This window comes from Aquila chrysaetos, chromosome 24, assembly GCF_900496995.4.
Source record: "Aquila chrysaetos chrysaetos chromosome 24, bAquChr1.4, whole genome shotgun sequence".
NCBI lineage: Eukaryota > Metazoa > Chordata > Aves > Accipitriformes > Accipitridae > Aquila > Aquila chrysaetos.
In genome coordinates, this window is record NC_044027.1 from 4,127,084 (window position 1) to 4,144,710 (window position 17,627).

Consider the following 17,627-nt stretch of genomic DNA (forward strand, 5'->3'; position numbering starts at 1 on the left):
TGATCTTGATCCCTTCCCAGGAGGTGACCGAACCCAGCTCCGAGGACAGAGGGGACCCTGCGCCCCAAGCCCCAGCACCCCCCCACGCAGGCAGCTTCGGAGCCTTTCCCAGGGCACTTGGCTCAGCGTGCTTTCGGTGGTTTCACCCCCATCCGTTGGGGTCTGCTGCGGAAACCAGTACAGCTCTGACCCCACTCAGGTTTGCACGGGTGCAGGATCCGGCCCCGTGCACCCCAGCCTGCCCGTTCTTCTCCTTCGCCTGCTTCTTGCCTCGCACCTGCACACAGGAGCAACGGCTCCGCTGTCGAACCCAGACCCTCCTGCAAGCAGCACCCCACAAACCCACCACCCCCAGTGCCACAGCGGGTCGCAGGGAGCAAGGCACGAGTGCCCCGGACTGCGGGTGCCAAGAGGCTGAAGCAAATTGGGAGCGATGGGACCCACAGCAGCACCCTCCTCCTCCTTCCCCCAGCCCCAGATTTATCCGCACAGTGGGGGACAAGCACCCCTTTTGTTTCCCAAATGAGAAATCACGTCGTTTTTGAGGTTTTAATTTATTAACGGCGAACATCCAGGCGGAGCGGTCGCAGCCTGGCTCCCCAAACCCCACTCCTGGCAGAGCCGAAGCCGAGCGCGGGGCATGGCAGCACCAGCAGGAGATGGGGAGGGGGAGACCCTCCCCTGCCCATAAACCAAACCACATCCCGCCGGGACCCCGCTGCAGAAATGCAGAATAAAAATGCCACCGCTCTGGTAGGGAAGGGACTTCACTGCAGGGAAAGCAGGTTGGGGAGTAAAAGGGGAAAGCGTAAATACTTTGGAAACAACCCCAGAGAAGGGCAAAGCTGGAGATGTCGTTCTACCCCCACCTGAATCCATCTCAGCAAAAAAAGGGTTTTTTGCAGCTAGGCCTGGCACAACGCATTTTCAAAATCTACATTTCCTGCCACAAAAGTTATGGGACACTTTCCCCCCACCCCACTTTTATTTTCTCTCCTTCTTCTGTTTTTTAATAGGCCCAATGATACCACATTTGTATTCCAGATCCAAGTTACCCTGCGCTCCAGGGAATTTCCCTCCCACCGTCAGGTCTAGCTGCATCCAGGAGGGATTGGCCGGGTGGGCTTTAGACTCTAGAGGAAGGACCCAGCCCGCTGGGTGACAGTCACCCGCTGGGAAACCCTCTTGGTGGCAAAAAGCATCTCACTGCCTCCTCCTGCCCCTCCTGGTTGGAAGCTGGGACAGGGATGCGGGGCCACAAGATGCTCAGCAGAGCTGGCCCCTTGCTGGATGCGTGGAGCATCCCTGGGAGAAGGGGGGAGATGCCCAAGGAAAAAAAAAAAAAAAAAAAACACAGGTCGTTAAAGGGCATTTTGGTTTTGTTCAAGGCACCGAGATCCCGCACTGCTTCCACACTGTGCTTAGGAATGGCGAGTTTTGGGGTGCGCTTCTCCAGCCGGAGCAGCTCAAAAGCCAGCGCAGCCCTTGCAAAAGGGCTCCCGGTGCCGCGCAGCTCCATGGCAAGGTGGCTGCCAGGACGCAGCCCAAGAAGTGTCCCCCAGAAGGGACACGGCACCATATGGGAAGCCCCAGGTCGCGGGAGAGGGTTTCTCCCTCCCCAGTACAAGGTCTCTGCCCACCACTCCTGCCCAAAGCCTGGTCCAGTTCAGCCAAAAACTCCCGACGCTCAACAAGAAACTGCATCTCTGTCAGTTTTGTCTTGCCTGAAGTTGTCCCCTCAGCCCAGGGTGGCTCCTCCGACACCCTCGTGACCACCCTGAGCCCCAAAGAGCCCCAGGGCCTTTTGCCCGTGCTGCAGCGGGGCACCTTTCCCCCTGCCCCGGGAGGCAGCGAGACGTCCCCTGCCATCCCGGCCAGGCGCTTCCATCCCATGGGAGCTGCGGATGAAGCCATCGGGCAAGCCGGGAGCCGAGGCACCCCCGAAGCTCCACGTCCCAGTGGGGTTTGGGGACAGTCCCGCAGCCGGGAGCATCCTCCCAGTAGCACCCAGAACGGCGTGGCCGAAGGGAGATCGCCCACGCCAGAAACCCCACGCCGCCGTGGCCAACCCAAGCGATGTGCCGTGATCCCGGCACGTGACGGGTGACACCCAACCGCGCCGTGAGCCCAGCGCGAGCTCCAGCACACGGGCGAGCCACCCCCGCGCCAAGAAACACCGGCAGAAAGTCACCGGGCAAACCCGTTCCCACTAACGGGCCGCGACGGACAACGTGCAGGCAGGGAACCAAAGCCGAGGGGCCACCATCCTTCGCTCACGAGCACAACTTCTGGCCTTATAGTTTGCATTAAGCAACCTACCTCGAGCCTTCCTCCACTGTCCCTCTTTCCTAAGGTTGAAAATGTCTTTTACCAAGCCCACGACAGCTTCTCCTAAGTTGTCCCCTTCCAGATCTCGCTACAGGCGAACAAATAAAGAACAGTCCCCGGCTCGCCGATTCACAATAAGCAGGCAAAAAGAAAATCACTCGCCTAAAATCTACAGTTTGCAGAATAAACCAAGACTCGGAGGAAGCAAGTGAACGGCCAGAGGGTTTGGGCTCAGGGCTTTGATGGCTCCTGGCCCCCGAGGTGGCTCGGCAGCGTGATGCTCAGCTAGCCCTGCCCAAGCGCACGGGAAGCGCTCGCTGCCCCGGACGGCACCGTTGATGTTTTATGCCTTTATTAGCCACGGCACAGTTAAATCCCACTAGATAAACGCAGCTCCGCCAGAGACCTGGCAAAGGTGTGTTGAAATAAGTTGTTTCAACACCGCCCGCTCCGGGTGAGCGGCTCATCCCGGCCGATGCCGGTCGCGGCCCCGTGTTTGTTTAAACGGGAGCATCGGTGCCCGAGCAAAACCCCCTCCGGGGCCGGCATCTCCCCGAGCCTCGGGAGCTGCCGAACAGCCCGCACAACACACACAGAGCGCATACCCATCACATGGGGGTCTTCCTTCTCCTCCCCGGGGGGCTGCAGCTCCCCTGCTCCCTGCCAGCCCCACGGCCCAGCCGGGACCAGTCTGGCATTTCCCAGCCCCAGCCGTGGTTTCCCGGCTGGCCGGTGCCAGCTCCCCACCGAAGCCGGTCACGTGGAGGTGGTTTGCCATGAGGCAGAATAAACAGCTTCCAAATCACCTCCAAATCAGGGCCCTCCACGGGATTTTTTTCCTCGTCTAGTACCTTAAAAAGGAATTATTTTTTTTTTTTTGCACCTTTCCTTAGCTTTGAAAGTAATCTTCCCCCAAAAAGTTTTATTATCGCACCTTTCACTCCCGATAAACACACCCAGGAGCCCCCAGCAGAGTTGGGACCAGGTGAATTTTCCTCCCGTGGCCACCCTCCACTCCTTATTTTGCTAAAAAAGCAGCATATTTTTGCTGCTCATCTAGCTCCGGTGACAGCGGCACACGAGAAGGCTTTCCACCAGAATGCACCGCAAAACACTTTTTGCCAACTTGCCAGGGCACAAGAACCGGGCGGCAAGTGTCGCCTGGGGCCAGCAAACGCCAACACCAGCTCGCTTTACTCGAGCTAACTGCTCTGCAGAGCAGATTGCAAATACAGGCTTTTTTTTTTTTTGCCTTTAAAAAAAAAAAAAAGAAAAAAAAAGAGAGAGAGGATCCCGACTCCCTGTGCCAAGTGCTTCGCGCACGCAGGGCTCGTTCGCCTGGCTATCCAGGTACCGTTACAGCCAGCCCCGTGCCCACGTCTGTGCTGCCGGCACAAGGCATCGTAATCCCTTAATGACTTCCCTCCAGCTCCATCCCCAGATCTAATCTCTCCTCCAGCAGGATCTTTATAAAATAAAACGTGGCGGACGGACGGGTTGCATTTTCCTCCGCAGCATCGCGCTGCCGACCTCTGAAGGGAGCAGCTCTCCTTCTCTGCTGCTTCTGCCTCTTAATTCTTCCCTTTCCCCGATGCCGTTCCACTTGCAAACACGTTTTTGTCATGGGCAGTCTCGTTACCAGCAACACGTTTTATCATAGAGACTTGCCTATGTGATTGCCAAAAGGGGTTTAAATTAGGAAAAGTTAGGAAAAAAACAACTCTCGAGCAGCGTCTTCGCTGTATTTTATGCAACAAACACTTGCAGCAGGGTGAAAAAAAAATAAATTAGGAAGTTTTTCAAGCTGTGCCCAGCCCCATCTTGATCTACAAGTTATATTTGACTTTAAAAGGTGCAGCACAGCGAGCAGGGGGAGGGGGAAGGTTTTGCAAGATGATAAAATGGGTGCGAGTCCTTCCCCATGCCGCCCTCCCATCAGTTGGCAGAGGAGCGAGCTTTACCGGCCAAAGCCCCCGCGGCCGCTCGGAGGGGCGAGCAGGGCCAGCCCGACGGGGTCGAAAGCCGGACGGCAACTCACTGCAAAACTGATGTCACGGCCTCTGGTTTTAATTTCAAGCGAGCAGCTACCCCTGCGTTTCTCTCAGGTGCACCGGGGGCTCCAGAGGCGGCACACGGAGGATTTTTACATCTTCCGAGGCAAACACATGGGTTTCCAAGCTCCAAGTGCATTTGCAGTTTTATTTCCCACCTTTTTCCTCCCCTCTCCCGCTAGCACAGAGCTCGTCCCTCCGTGGGGAGGATGCCCACAGCGCATCCCTCCCAGGGCAGGACGGACCCCCCCTCCAAGCCGGGTTTGCGAGGTGCCCCCCCGCCCCACGTAACCCCCACGGCCGCGCCGGAGGAGCTGGAAATCAAAGAGGACGGGACAGGAAATTTCAAGTTTCCACTTCCAGAAGTGGCAGGTGACACCGAGGCGACGGCAGGGTCATTTCGGGAGCCCCGGTGCAGAGCAGAGGATAAACCCAGGATGGCCCCCGCTGAGGAGGTGAGACCCCCCCACACACACCCGGGGAGATGCCGGGGTGCGAACAACGGGGAACATCATCCCCACGAGACCTCCACAAACCACCTGCCAGCCACAACCCGCGGGCTCTCCCGTGCTTCAAAACCACCGTGGGGAAGGGGGACGAAGGCGGAAAACCACCCCAGCTCTCCCTTCCATAAATAAGAGAATTCCCCTAAATACTTCGCGCCACCAAACCCCACTCCGCAGTGGGAAAAGCGACTCAAGGAGCCATAAACGTGTATCACTTTTAAAGGAGCAAAAGAAAAGCCGGGGACCTCTGGGCTCTCCCGCCTTTCTCCGGTTGGAAGAATGAGCCCCGTCCCTGGCTGGGGGCACGGCTCGCCCCCCACCTTGCTCCTACAAAAGCAAACCCAGCACCGCACCTCTCCTCCTCCGGCCTCGCTCCCCCCCTTCCACCCTCCCCGCGGGACCAACAAGAAAAGAGGGAAAGGGGGGGAGGAAAAAAAAAAAAAAAATAAAAGAAGAGAAAAACCTGAAAGCCAGAGCCTTGCCACCCCCCTTTCCCCCAGCCCCACAGCGAGACACAAACATCAGCAGACTCAAAGCATCCCCCTCTCCAGCGGCAGAAAAGAAAAGCTCCCGGGCTCTCCGGGCAGCAACTTCACAACTGAGTGCACTCGCATTCCTGCCGGGTTATTAGGAGAGAAAGGGCGAGGGCCTGGAGTAGATATTTTAGTGTCACTTGATTTTATACATTGCACAGATTTTTTTTTTTTTTATTTCTTTTTCAACGCGCCCTGCTCTTCCCTTTCCAAAAGGAGACGTAAAACCTACAGTCACCCGTCTTTCAGGGAAGCAACCGGGGCTGGACACAACATTTACAGATATTTTTTATATTTTTTTTTTCAGGTCTGAGTATCAGCCCCCTCCCCGCCTCCCCCCAGCAGCAACTTTAATCCGTTTTATTTCATTTCACTCTGTTTGCTCAGCCTTCTGCCCCCCCCCCCCCCCCCCCCCCCCAGCACGCCGAGTCCCAACCCTCCCCTCGCCCGGGCGTTCTCCATCGCCTCCTCCTTCCCCAAACCGGTGAGCGGGGGGCACCCATCGCTCCCCCCGACCCCGCTGGGCGACCCATCCCCGGGGTGCGCAGGTTAAGGAGCTGGGGGGATTTTCCACGCCGATCCCGTTCTCCCGCACTTTTTCCCTCCCAACCGAGTCCAACTTCGCGCTGCGCGACGGGGCCGGTTTCTCGCAGCGGTTTGGCTTTTCTCACGGGAGCGATGCTCGGAGCGGCGGCATCTCCATCCCCACGCCAAACACCCCAGCAAAAGGAGCTTGGGATGGGGTGGTGGTGGGGGAACCCCACAACAACCCCCCCCCCCCAAGAACTAGTAAATTAAAATGAAAAAAGAAAACCAAACAGGTAGCATCTCAAAACAAGGGCTCCTGACCATTATTTGAAGCGGAGGGAGGGAGCGGGAGGGCTCGGGAAAGCTCTTCCCCGCCTCGCCCCCAGCCCCGGCACCACAAAGGGCAGAAGAAAAGGCAGGAGCCGGAGCCACCGAGGGCTTCGCAGCCCTGACAAAAGCTCCCCAGCTTGGCACTGGAAATTTTGTCCCTTCTCCCCCATGTATCCCCCCCTTCCCAGTTTGATTTAAGCAACCTGAAGGGGGGGGGGGACGACGACAAAAACAAAACAAAACGGAAAGAAAAAGGGGGGGAATGGGGTAATTTTTCCAAATCTGATTATTTTCTCTGTCCACCCACCCCTGGGGGCTTGTTGCATTTTTTTTTGATGGACTTTAAGGTGGGGTGGAAATTAAAAAAAATAAACAATAATAAATTAAGAGTTAGATTTCACAAGAGCCCAAGACTTCGCTACATTTAATTGAGAATACGGGGAGGCATGAAAGGGAACACGTCCACGCAAACACACAAGGACCAGGGTCACACCGCCTGTACAAGACACATGTTGGGTTGATTTAACATCAAATGCCTGTTCTCCAGCATAACACATTTCTCGTGTAAATTTTTAACACACAAGAAGAAATTTGTAAAAGTAAATCCTACCTCTGGTTTGGGTTAAAAACAACCCAAGCTTTTAATACAGAAACTAATAACATTTTTATTGTATGCCCCACAGCTTTACAATGCTTGCGGAAAAGTGAGGTCTTAATCCGATGCTAACTTGGTTCTGAGTGTGGTAAAAGGCAAATCTCTGGGTATCGCGGTCTCCCAGCAAGACCGATGGGGATGGAAGAGCTGCCTGAGGCCGACGAGCGATCCCGGGGAGGAATTCAGACACAAATTCCTCTAGGACTATATTAAGAAGAGCAAAAGAAAAAAAAAATCCCTGCGCAAGTTTTCAAAGCGGGCAGTTCCCGACCACTACTCCGAGCAAAGTGGAGTTTGCAGATGCCTGTGAATTATTCCTGTTTTCCCCTACACACATTTTTCATTTGTATTAAAAAGTGCACAGGAGAGGAGAGAGGGAAAGAGACAGCCCTTCGCTTATTTTTTTTTTTAAAAAGGGGAAAGAAAAAAAGAAAATGAATCACTCCCAAATGGAAAAAAGAAAAACCAATTACACTCCACTTGTTCTCTCCTATACACACCTTCAAAACGCGCCTGCCAACTCAAAACAGATTTCCTACCACCAAAAGAAATATTCAGAGCAATCTGCTGCTAACACAGCACTTTCTGAAGTGCCTTTCTTTTTTAGCGGGAGAGGAGAGGGGGAGAGGGGGAGAAGAGACAGAGGCGCGTTTGTTTATCACGCAGACGAGGAAGAGGGATCAGGGAAGAATAGAAATATCTGAACTTTGCCAGCGCCGGGGTTGGGAGAGCATCTCGCAACGAAGGCGGACACCGGGGTGGGAACGGGATGAAAGAGGCTGATCGGGGGCTCCCAGCGACCCGCCGCCAGCTTCGTTAAACAATATTTGCCCGGGAATTTCTGAACTCCCAGAAGACAACAGCTCTGTAATAAAAACTCTTTCCAAACACATTATTATTGCTGATATTATTAGTAGCCGCTGCCGGCAGGGTCCCAGCCAGCCCGCCGAGACCTCCCGCAGGCAGCGGGCATCGCGTCGAGGTTATAAAGACCCCCCCAAAACCTTGGAAAAAAAACCCCAACCTCGCTCCCCTTTCGAACAAAGACACACCAAAGCCTCTCAAACTTTGCAACCGGGTGAAACGCAGGCACGGGCGAAAACGCGGGGCAGGGCTTCGCTTCGCAGCCGGCTGCCGTAACCACCGCCTTCCCCCCCTCCTCCGGAATCCAAACCTGCGGGAATTTCTCGGGAATATTCTCCAGCTCCATCCGAAGCCGTGCATTTGTCCTCCTCTCCCCTCACCTTGCAGTTTGGGTTATTATTTTAGACACCGCGAAGGATTTCCCAGGGCGCTGCTGGAGCGATGGCCGGTCTGGCTGCAGGTTGACGGGGACGGCGGCGGTTGCTTCTCCCACCAATTTCAAAACTTGGGGCTGACTTACTTATTTATCTCAAAGGAGGCGATCGCACCCGCTGGGCCGCTCCTCGGCACAGAGCGGCGGGGCTGAGTTAAAATGCAATGGTGGGGAGGGGAAGGAAGGGAAAAAAAAAAAAAAAAAAAAAAAAAACAACAACCCACCCAAGCCCCCCCTAAGAAGCCGGAATTAAAACAAAACTGGTGGAGAGAAAAGAAAGATGGGGGGGGAAATGGGAAGCACCAACAAAGGCAGCCCAGGGGCGGCTGGCAGAGCAGGGACTGGTGTATGTGTGTCCCCCCCCTCCGGCTAAAACCCGCCCGGTGCGAAGCCCCCCCCCTCCCCGTCCTGGGGGTGCGGGACCCCGAGGCGGAGGCAGGTCTGGATCCGGCCCCGGCAGCGGGGCTCTCCCGGCGGCAGCGCAAGTTTCCCGGTGCCCGACCCCCTCCCCGAGGGGGGTTGCCCCCCCCCCCCCGCCTCCTCCACCGGCCAGCGAAACGCCTCGGGTGGGTGGGGGGGGGAAGCGGCGGAGACCCCCACACCGAGCCGGGGGCACAGCGAGGACCCCGCACGCTCCGGGACACCCCCGCGGACCCCTCTCCCCCCCCCTCCCGGCTCACCGAGTCCCCCGGCCCCGCTCCCTTTGTCCGGGCGCCGCAACAAACTTCCGAGCGCGCCGCGGCCGAGCGTGGGGGGGGGGACGGGACGGACGGACCCGCCGCGCTCCCGGATGGTGGGGGGGGGGGGGGATACACCACGACGCCCCCACCCCGCCCCACACCTGCCGGTGCTTGGGGGCGGGGGGGGGGGGGGGGCATCCCGAAATCCCCCTCCACCCGCAGCAGCTGCGGCGGGGCGGGGGCAGCGCGCACCCCCCGTGGGGGGGGGGGGGGCTCCCGTGGCGGGGACACGCACGGACCCTCCCGCCCGGTCCCGCTCCGCTCTCACCCACCTGGTCCCGCCGAACAGCCGGGGGGTTCCGCGACGGGCATGCGGCCGCGCCGCCTCTCACCCGTGTCCCGTTTCCCCCCCCCCACTCCTCCTCCTCCTCCTTCTCCTCCTCCTCCTCCTCCTCCCCCTCTCCGCACCTTCCCCAAACTTCGACGGGGCGGCCGCGGCGGGGCTGCGAGCTTAGGAACGGCACGGCATGGCGAGTGAGCGGGGTGGTGGTGGTGGTGAGACGGGGAGGGGTGGCGGGGGGGGGGGGGGGGCGAACGACGGGACGGGCTCCCGGGCACCGGCGCCGCCGCCGCCCCTGACGCCCTGCCGCGGCTGCTGGGCGGCGCCGGGCCGTGCGGAGCGCGGGCAGCCCGGGGCCGGGCCGGGGCCGTGCGCGCCGCGCTCAGGTCCGGCTCGGCGCGGCGGCGGCGGCGGCAGCGCGGGCGCGGCGGCGCGGGGCGGGCGCCGGCCGCCCTACCATAGTTCCTCTAAAGCAGGTGCAGCCGCTTTCCCCGCCCGTCCCCCCCCCTTCCTCCTCTTCTCCTCCTCCTCCGGCCGGCGGGGTGCACCCCCCCCCCCCTGCCCCCTTGGTTTTTTTTTTTGGGGGGGGGGGGAGCTATCCCCACCCCCTGCACCCTCACCCCTGCGCGATGTGCCCCAGTCTCTTCCCCTTCGCGTTTTGCTCATTAACGGCTGCGCTAATTGGTTTTTCTGCTGCGTTTGGTGTTCCCCCCCCCCACCCCGGGCGCAGCGATGCCCTGGGGCTGGGTGGGGGTTTGCGGGAGGGAAACTGAGGCACGGGAGAGCGGGCGGCTGCGGAGTGCTGGGGGACGCGCACCCACCCGACCCCTCCCCTCCACCCACGAGGTGCGCGGGGTAGAGCCGGGACGGAGGCACTGACCCCATTTTACAGACAGGAACAGCAAGGCGCTGAGCTGGTGACCCCGGCGGCGCCCAGCCCGGCTCTGTTACACCCCGACACCCCATCCCACCGGCAGGGAGAGGGTCCGCAGAGCCCGCAGCAGGGTGCCGGACCCGAACCACCACCTGGACGCTGAACCCAAACATCTCCTGGATGGAGGCCCCAAACCTCCACGAGGATGCCGGACCCAAACCAGTACCCGGGTGCTGAACCCAAAGCATCGCCCGGGTGCTGGGACCACTTCTGAGCAGGACGGGCAGACGCAGCCGGCTGCGGAGGAGGGCTCGGCGCTCTGGCCTTGCTGCTGAGGCTGGCTCGGAGCAGCAGTTCGGGAGGTGACGTTCCCATCTGCCGCAGGGATCTGCACGGGTTAGGGATGGATGGTCCAAATCTCACGTGGAAGGAGTGAAATAAAGTTTTTCGCAAAGTGTCGAAGCCAGTACGTTTCAATAGCACCAAAGTGTGACTGCTCTACGTTCTCCCTTTTTTTACCTCAAAAGTAGCTTTTTTGAAATTTCTGTTTTATGGACAGATAAAATAGTTTTAAAAGGTGAAATTGGAATGAAAAGTATTTCAACCCACTTGGATTTTTTTTTTCCCTGGAATTTAATTTTTTACAGGAAAACTCTTTTTTAAAAAATAATCTATTCTTGAATGAAAAGTCTGTCCCTGGGCATTCCTGTATGATGGAAAAGCTGGTTCCCCCCAGCTACAAGCTCTGGTGACCCCAGCAAAGATCCCAGCAGACCCATCGCTTTTGCCCCCCCCCCCAAAATCATCCCTTGAGGGGAGGACAGGGCCGGCCGTGAGCACTGCGTGACTGGCTCCTAGGCTGTGCCTAGCCTTAAACCCAGGTCTTAACCCAAGCCTTTCGGAGGCCTGGGATTTTCCGGAGGGCTCGGCTTGTTTTCAGGCAGCTCTGGGGCTCCCATCGGATGAGCGTTTGCTGCACACCCACTTCTGCAGAATCAGGTCCCAGGGGCAGGAGCCTGGCTTTCTTGGAAGAGGCCCCCCAGGACCCGTTTCTCGGAAGCACGCCGCACCGGCCCCATGCTGCTGCGGGCAGGGGAAGGCTCCGCTTCCTGCCAGCGCACTTTCCTTCGAGGAGGGACAGCTTTCCCCTCTTTTTCATCTGAAAAAAACAGATGAAAAAAACTCTAGCCAGCCCTCTCCATGCTCCCTGGCTTCGGCGACGTTTTCTCCATCGCTGGAAGGGGATTTCCTGCAAGGGTCGCACCCGGTGCAGGCAGCCCCCGGGCTGGGCAGGAGCCCTCTGCGAGCCGGACAGGCGGGCAGCGCGATGCTCCGCGCCCCGCAAACACCAGCCTGGCGTCCGCGTCGTGGCACGAGCCCTCCCCTCTCCGCCATCCTCCAGCCTCTTGCCGGCAGCCACGGCGGATGCGCTGCAGGAAGGCGACCGGGTGACCCCTCGGATCTGCGGCCGAGGTGGCCGAGCGGGGCTGGCTCTGCATCCCGCAGCATCGCCCGTGGGAGCTCCCGCGGGGACCGGCCGAGCTGGCAGGCCTGTCGCCTCCCGGGACCCCACAGCCACCGTTGTGAAGGCAATTTTTTCCTTTATTTGCTCAAAAGGGATATTTTAAAGAAGGCGTTAGAAAGGGGCAAAGCGCTCAATGCTTTTGCTCAATCCTTTCTGTGCTCAGGATTTGGAGATACGGACACCCCAACCCATTCTGTGCTCAGGATTTGGAGATACGGACACCCCAACCCATTCTGTGCTCAGGATTTGGAGATACGGACACCCCAACCCATTCTGTGCTCAGGATTTGGAGATACGGACACCCCCAACCCATTCTGTGCTCAGGATTTGGAGATACGGACACCCCAACCCATTCTGTGCTCAGGATTTGGAGATACGGACACCCCAACCCATTCTGTGCTCAGGATTTGGAGATACGGACACCCCAACCCATTCTGTGCTCAGGATTTGGAGATACGGACACCCCAACCCATTCTGTGCTCAGGATTTGGAGATACGGACACCCCAACCCATTCTCAGGGCTGGGTACCACACGGGAAGTGGAGCGGCTCCAATTCCCCCCAGCTCAGACCAGATCCCTCCTGGCACATCTCAAACCCATGAAGCGTTGGTAGCTCTGAGACCGGTGCGATGGGTTTGCTCCCCACAAGCAGAGGGGCACCCTGCCGAGATTCGCTGCCCTCCCCGTCCCACCATCATTCCCGGAGATAGCCTTGACCCGCAGCAGCCAAACAGAGGCACCACAAGTCCGCTGCCTGCCCCTGGCTCGGCTGAGACGATTCTCTTCAGGCATTTTTGTGGGTTCAAGGAGTTTTATTTCCCTCCCAGATACATAAAAGCTGTTTTCCCATTCGCCTCCCCAAATTTATACCCTAATAGCCAGCATTCTGACTTTATGAGTTATTCACCCAAATATCAGCCTATGAAAAACAGAATGTATTTTTTTAATCCCAAACCAGCACTTTTCTGAGTGAAAAATAGCCTTGAGTGATGAGCCTCGTCAAACCTGCGCTTGCCCTCTTTTCTCAACATAAGAATAGCCCCTTTGAAGACATCAAATAGCATCTGAGCGGGAAGGATTTGCACAAAAAGGCATGGGCAGCCTTCCACCAAGGGGAGTTTGTGAATTGAGCGTGGCCCAGAGATCCCTCTTTGTTCATCTGTGTCAGCCAGGAAAAAAAAGAGGAGTGAGCAGGAATCTGGGTGAGGAGACATGGCTTGACCGGGCTTCAGTCAGGGTTTTGTACGGCACCTTGCTTGGTGGGGTTTGGTGTCCGAGGGATCACCTCGCTCCTGCCACAGCTGGAAAGCCGATGGCCACAGGGACATCAGGGATGCTGCAGGGGAGGCCAGGAGATTCCCAGGAGCGCGACAGCAAGAGACACCACGGATGGTCGTGCTACAGCGCTAAACTCCCAACAGAGAGAGGGAGAAGAGGAAAAAGAGGAAAAAACTTCCTTTATTCAGCAACAGGCAAAGCTTCAGGCAGGTATCACCTCCAAAAGGGTGTAACAGAGGCAGCAGGATTTATAGCTCTTGGATTAAACATTTTGCATAATGCCTAGTTATAAAGCACTGAGACACGTGGCTGGAGGACCAGGAGTTAGTGTGGGGCAAGTGATGGGTCCCAAACATTGTGTCCTTCGTCTCTCCTAGGAAAATTACATGGAAAAAATCCAGCTCTTCCAAGCTCATCTTCACTCTCATGCCTCTGGGATCAACCCCCAAACTCTTATCTGTGGGAAATTGTTTTTCCTGGCAAGGTTTTTTTTTCTCTCCTCCAGAAAGTGTCTGCTTTTCTAACTAGAATATTGAAAATCTTTAAAAAGTGAAAATTTTCAACCAAAGGTTTTTGATCCCATGCTTGCCTGGAATGGAAATATTCTCAGTTTGCCGTAAGGTTGACAGAAAGCTGAAGTCTTCCATGGAAAAGGTCAATTTGGGTTTGTCCTAAATCCCATTCAAGGCAAAGCAGCTCCGAACCAGGCAGCATCCTCATCCTTCCAGGAAAGTCCTCTCCGAGCCAAATCCAAAGCCTGTTTGCCACAGGTTATGGATTGGCCATTTCTGGCAAATGGGTGGTGGGGAACATCTTGGTTGTTTTCTATTTTTTCTTCTATGGGAAGAGTAACTTCAAAAAGAAAACCTGACTTTTCTGAAGATGCTCGTTTGAAAAAATCTGTATTTGATGATGTGAACAAGTCCCCTGAACTCCTCTGCTTCCTGCCTTGTCTCGGATTCTCTCCCTCCTTCTTTCAAGGCAAAACAAAGAAAAAAACAGATGGAAAGAAGAGAAAGATGACAATTGAGAATGGGAAAATAGGGAGGAGAAGGGAAGAAAGTTATTTTTTCCCTTCCAGAGTAGTGTTTTGGGGAGGGAGCTGTGCTTTGACATAGCTAAGCCCCAAATTCCCATCCCTTCCAAGGTGGAAATTTCAACAGATGAGCGGAAAAGCTGTTTTTCCACCCAAAATACACCAGCCGTTTTCATGCAGTTCTTGCAGCACCCTGTGAAGTTGCGGTGCCCGACAGCGCCCGGAGCCCAGCCCTCCACTCGCTCCCTCGCCTCCCCCGGGGTCCGGGGCTGAACCACCCCGCGCTTCATCCCGGCAGCGTTTGCACCCAGGTGCCCTCCCGGGCAGCACCGCAGGATGCACTGACCGGCGGGCGAGCGGAGAAGGGTGCAGGATCGGTCCTCCCCAGGGCAAACCCACGGCTCTGGGCGTTGCATCCGCAGCCAGCGCAGGGCTGGCGAAGCCCAGGGGTCCCGAGGAGACCCCCCAGAGCCCCCAAGGGAGGACACGCCGTGGTCGCACGCCCCGCTCAGCCCACGCTCGCAGGCCGCCGAGCGCCCGGAGGAATCCGGCTTTGCCCGGACGTGCTGGCGGGGCCGCGGCCGACGCCGAGCTCTTGGACCCCGCTCGCCTCTTGCGTAAGGCAAAGAAATGATGCACCGAGTTACTGTAAGTGATGAGAGGCTCCTGGCTCCCTTTTAAAGCGACAGGCTGCTGTCTTCCCGGGGGTCTGGCATCGCTCCCCCCTGCCCCGGCCGGCGTGACCCCGCTGCCCTCGGCCAGAAAGCCCCGCGGCGTTTCCCCAGGCGAGCAGCCCCCCGGGGAGGGGGGATCCAGACACCCGCGGGGGCCGGCGGCCCCGCTTCGGAGCTGCGCACGGAAGGGGGACGTGGGGGGGAAACGTCGCGGGGGCTGCGGCGTCGCAGGCGCAGCCTCGGAGCCCAGGCGGGGGCTTTGCAGCCCCTCTGGCTTGCAGCTGTGCCGTGCCTCAGTTTCCCCTACTTGCACAGACAGAGGAGAGCCAGACAGAGCAGGCTCAGCTGGGCTTTAGTGAGCTGAAGCTCACGGTTAAAAGAGAGACGGCGGAGATGCGAAAACACCAGCGCCTGGGTGTGCTGCTCCCACACACGGAGAAAAGGATGTGGCGTGGGGGGTCTCCAGACAGTGACCAATTTTCCTCCGTGCCTGCAAAGCCTCAGCGCAGGAGAGGAAGGAGCCTGCGAGCGGAGGGGCCGCAGATCGCCCCGCTGCAGGGCACCGTGGCATCCCCGACGGAGCCGACCCCCCCGCTCAGAAGCCTGCGCGCCGTGCCGTGGCACCAGCACGCCGAGACACAGGGACGCAAGGACACCTGGCTTCTCTCTCCCTGCTGGCATGTGCCGTGGTTTGGTGGTGGTTTTTTTTTTTCCTTTCCCCTCTCCTCTTTTTTTTTTTCATTTATCTGCTTTTCAAATAACGTTACTCATCCAGAGCAGGACGTCTGCATTCACCACTCACCGTGTTTGTCTGCATTGTTTCCTTCGGGGAGATGCTTACCCGCACGTGGTGACTACTTGTCTGAGTCGTCACGGTGCTGAGCGGCAGGGATTACTCATGGTGTAAGGTTTGAGAAAGGAGGGGGGGAGGCCAGATTCAGCGCTTTGTCTGCAGTTGTTCATTTCTCACTCTTTGATATATTTTTTTTCCCTCCTCTCTTTCTTCTTCTGCCAATGCTCTCCATCCTGGCTCTCTGAGCTGCCTCCTCCTTGCTCTTCCACCGGGGCCAGAGCATCTGGCCGAATCCCTGCAGGATGTAAAACGGCCTTCGCTGCGCTGCCCCACGGGTGCAAAGGGGCCCCCCGTCCCCTCACACACGGCCGGGAGAACCAGTCCCTCCCTTTGGGACCCCCTTCTTCCCCCTCTGCCCGCCGCCGCCGGCTCTGCCCGCTCCGCGGTTGCCCATTTCCACTCGCTCTTGGCCCAACTTTCCCCCCGGCTCTGCCACGACGTCCCCACGTGGCACCCGGCCACCGCGGCACAAACCGCTCTGCCCAAGCCGGACCAGAGCCGACCCCGACATCGCCCCGTTTGCTTCCACCAAAGGAGACCCAAACCTGATGTATAAAACCTTAGCCATTATTAGGCATAATAGTGTGATAAAGGGGGGGGGGAGAAATAGCACCCAGAAGGCCCTCGAGCCTTGCTCCAGCCCGGGGGCTCGGCCGGGCTCCCCAAAGGGCGCCTGCCAAGGGCTGATGTGTGAATTACCATGTTTGCAATGCCGGGGCACAACCCGCTGTTTTAAGTGCGTGCTTGGGAAGACTCAACAGAAAAGCATTTGGGACACGGTCCTTCCCTTTCTCCATGCAAAACCGCGGCAGATCAATGAATATTTTAACAAAGAAATATTTCATTAAAAGAGTTGATTGCTTAATGAACTGTCCCTGTGAGCCATCAAAATGCAATGGTTTTTTTTTTCCTCCCTTTAACGAAGGCGAAGATTCATATCACGAAGAACTGGCTTATCAAATTACCGTAATAGCCTGTGTAGACCAAGCCCGTGGAGCAGCGCGGGGAGGCCGGGGGCTGCCTCGCACCAGAGACACGACTCCACGTACTCCACGGGTGTGTTTAGACGATACCAAACAAGACGGGACCGGACCAGGGTCCCCGGGTGCTACTGCAATATGATCCATAAATAACAGTGGTAGGGATAGCGTGAGGCAGGTCTGTTTTCCTTTGGGCTGCCAATATTTGAAGGGAAGGAAAACGATCCATCTTTTTTTTCCCATCCCAAGAACATTGTGATAAAGGGACAGCATCTTGTTCGTTAAAAGCCAGTTCTGATGTCTGAATCCACAAATTCAGAACAGCTTTGCCGGATTTGCACCAGGGCTCCAGCCTCATTTACCTGACTCTCATCTTGGGTGATTAAAACAGAAAGGCATCCAAAAATGTAATCAGCTCTCTCTTATCGACGCTGTTTGCTTGCTTGTGTGCCCCAATGAAAACAGCTGAGTGCTTCCCATCGCTTCCCCGGGGCTGCCGGGCAGGACATCGGCTCATCTTCCTTGCTTCTTTTTGAAGTTTCCATTGCATTGCCTTTTGAAAGTTTATTAATGAAAATATTCCTCTTCGTCTCAGGTTTCATAACGGCTCTGCTTAGGGCGAGAGCTGCCAGGGCCACTCCGCAGGGCAGCCGCGATGCTCGCCGGGCTCCTGGGCCGGGCACGGCTGGCGGGAGCAGAGTCATTAGCGGGTGGGAAATGAACAATAACTTGACAAGAAACGACCAATTTTCCATCAATTAGAGCGAAGCCTCTTTTTGTCTTTTTGTAAAATTAAGTTTTGCTGACTGGTGATTACTTTGGTCTGATGACAATTCATTAAAATTTACACGGGGACGATGCTAACAGCGCAGCCGGGAGGAGGAGGAGGAGAGGGAAAGGTGGCGAAGCAGCCAGTGCAATGCCCTTGGAGAGAAACGTGGGTTTGGAGGAAGACTCCGGAGGTCAGGATCTGGCCTGTTTAATGCTCCAGCAGCGGGACAGGACACGGGAGAAGAGGGAAGCAGCCTCCAAAAGCGGGGCAGCAGGAAGCCATCCCCGCTCGCTCTCCGGCAGGAGCACAAAAGCGCTTTGTTTGGGGCCGGAGTTGGGCTTCTCACACCGCTTCCCCCACCGAGGGCTCCTCCGCCGCCTCGCTCC

At 57.2% G+C, this 17,627-nt stretch overlaps 1 protein-coding gene and 1 long non-coding RNA gene across 5 annotated transcripts in view; one reads left to right on the forward strand and one right to left on the reverse strand.

Annotated features, from left to right (window-relative positions):
- The window catches only part of FOXP4 (forkhead box P4), a 66,876-nt gene extending 57,402 nt beyond the window's left edge, over positions 1–9,474 (reverse strand). For 2 of the 4 annotated variants that reach the window (XM_041119871.1, XM_030000215.2), the window contains exon 1: positions 8,176–8,362. The gene's annotated coding sequence lies outside the window, so the exon portion shown is untranslated. Of the gene's footprint in view, positions 1–8,175; positions 8,363–9,240; positions 9,335–9,376 lie in introns of those variants that run through there. The other 2 variants (XM_030000214.2, XM_030000213.2) reach the window with 2 other exon arrangements.
- Positions 9,376–10,581, forward strand: LOC115335060. The gene is made up of 2 exons (XR_003921345.2): positions 9,376–9,442; positions 10,141–10,581. It is a non-coding gene; the product is annotated as an uncharacterized LOC115335060 (long non-coding RNA).
- Positions 10,582–17,627: the final 7,046 nt, after the last annotated feature.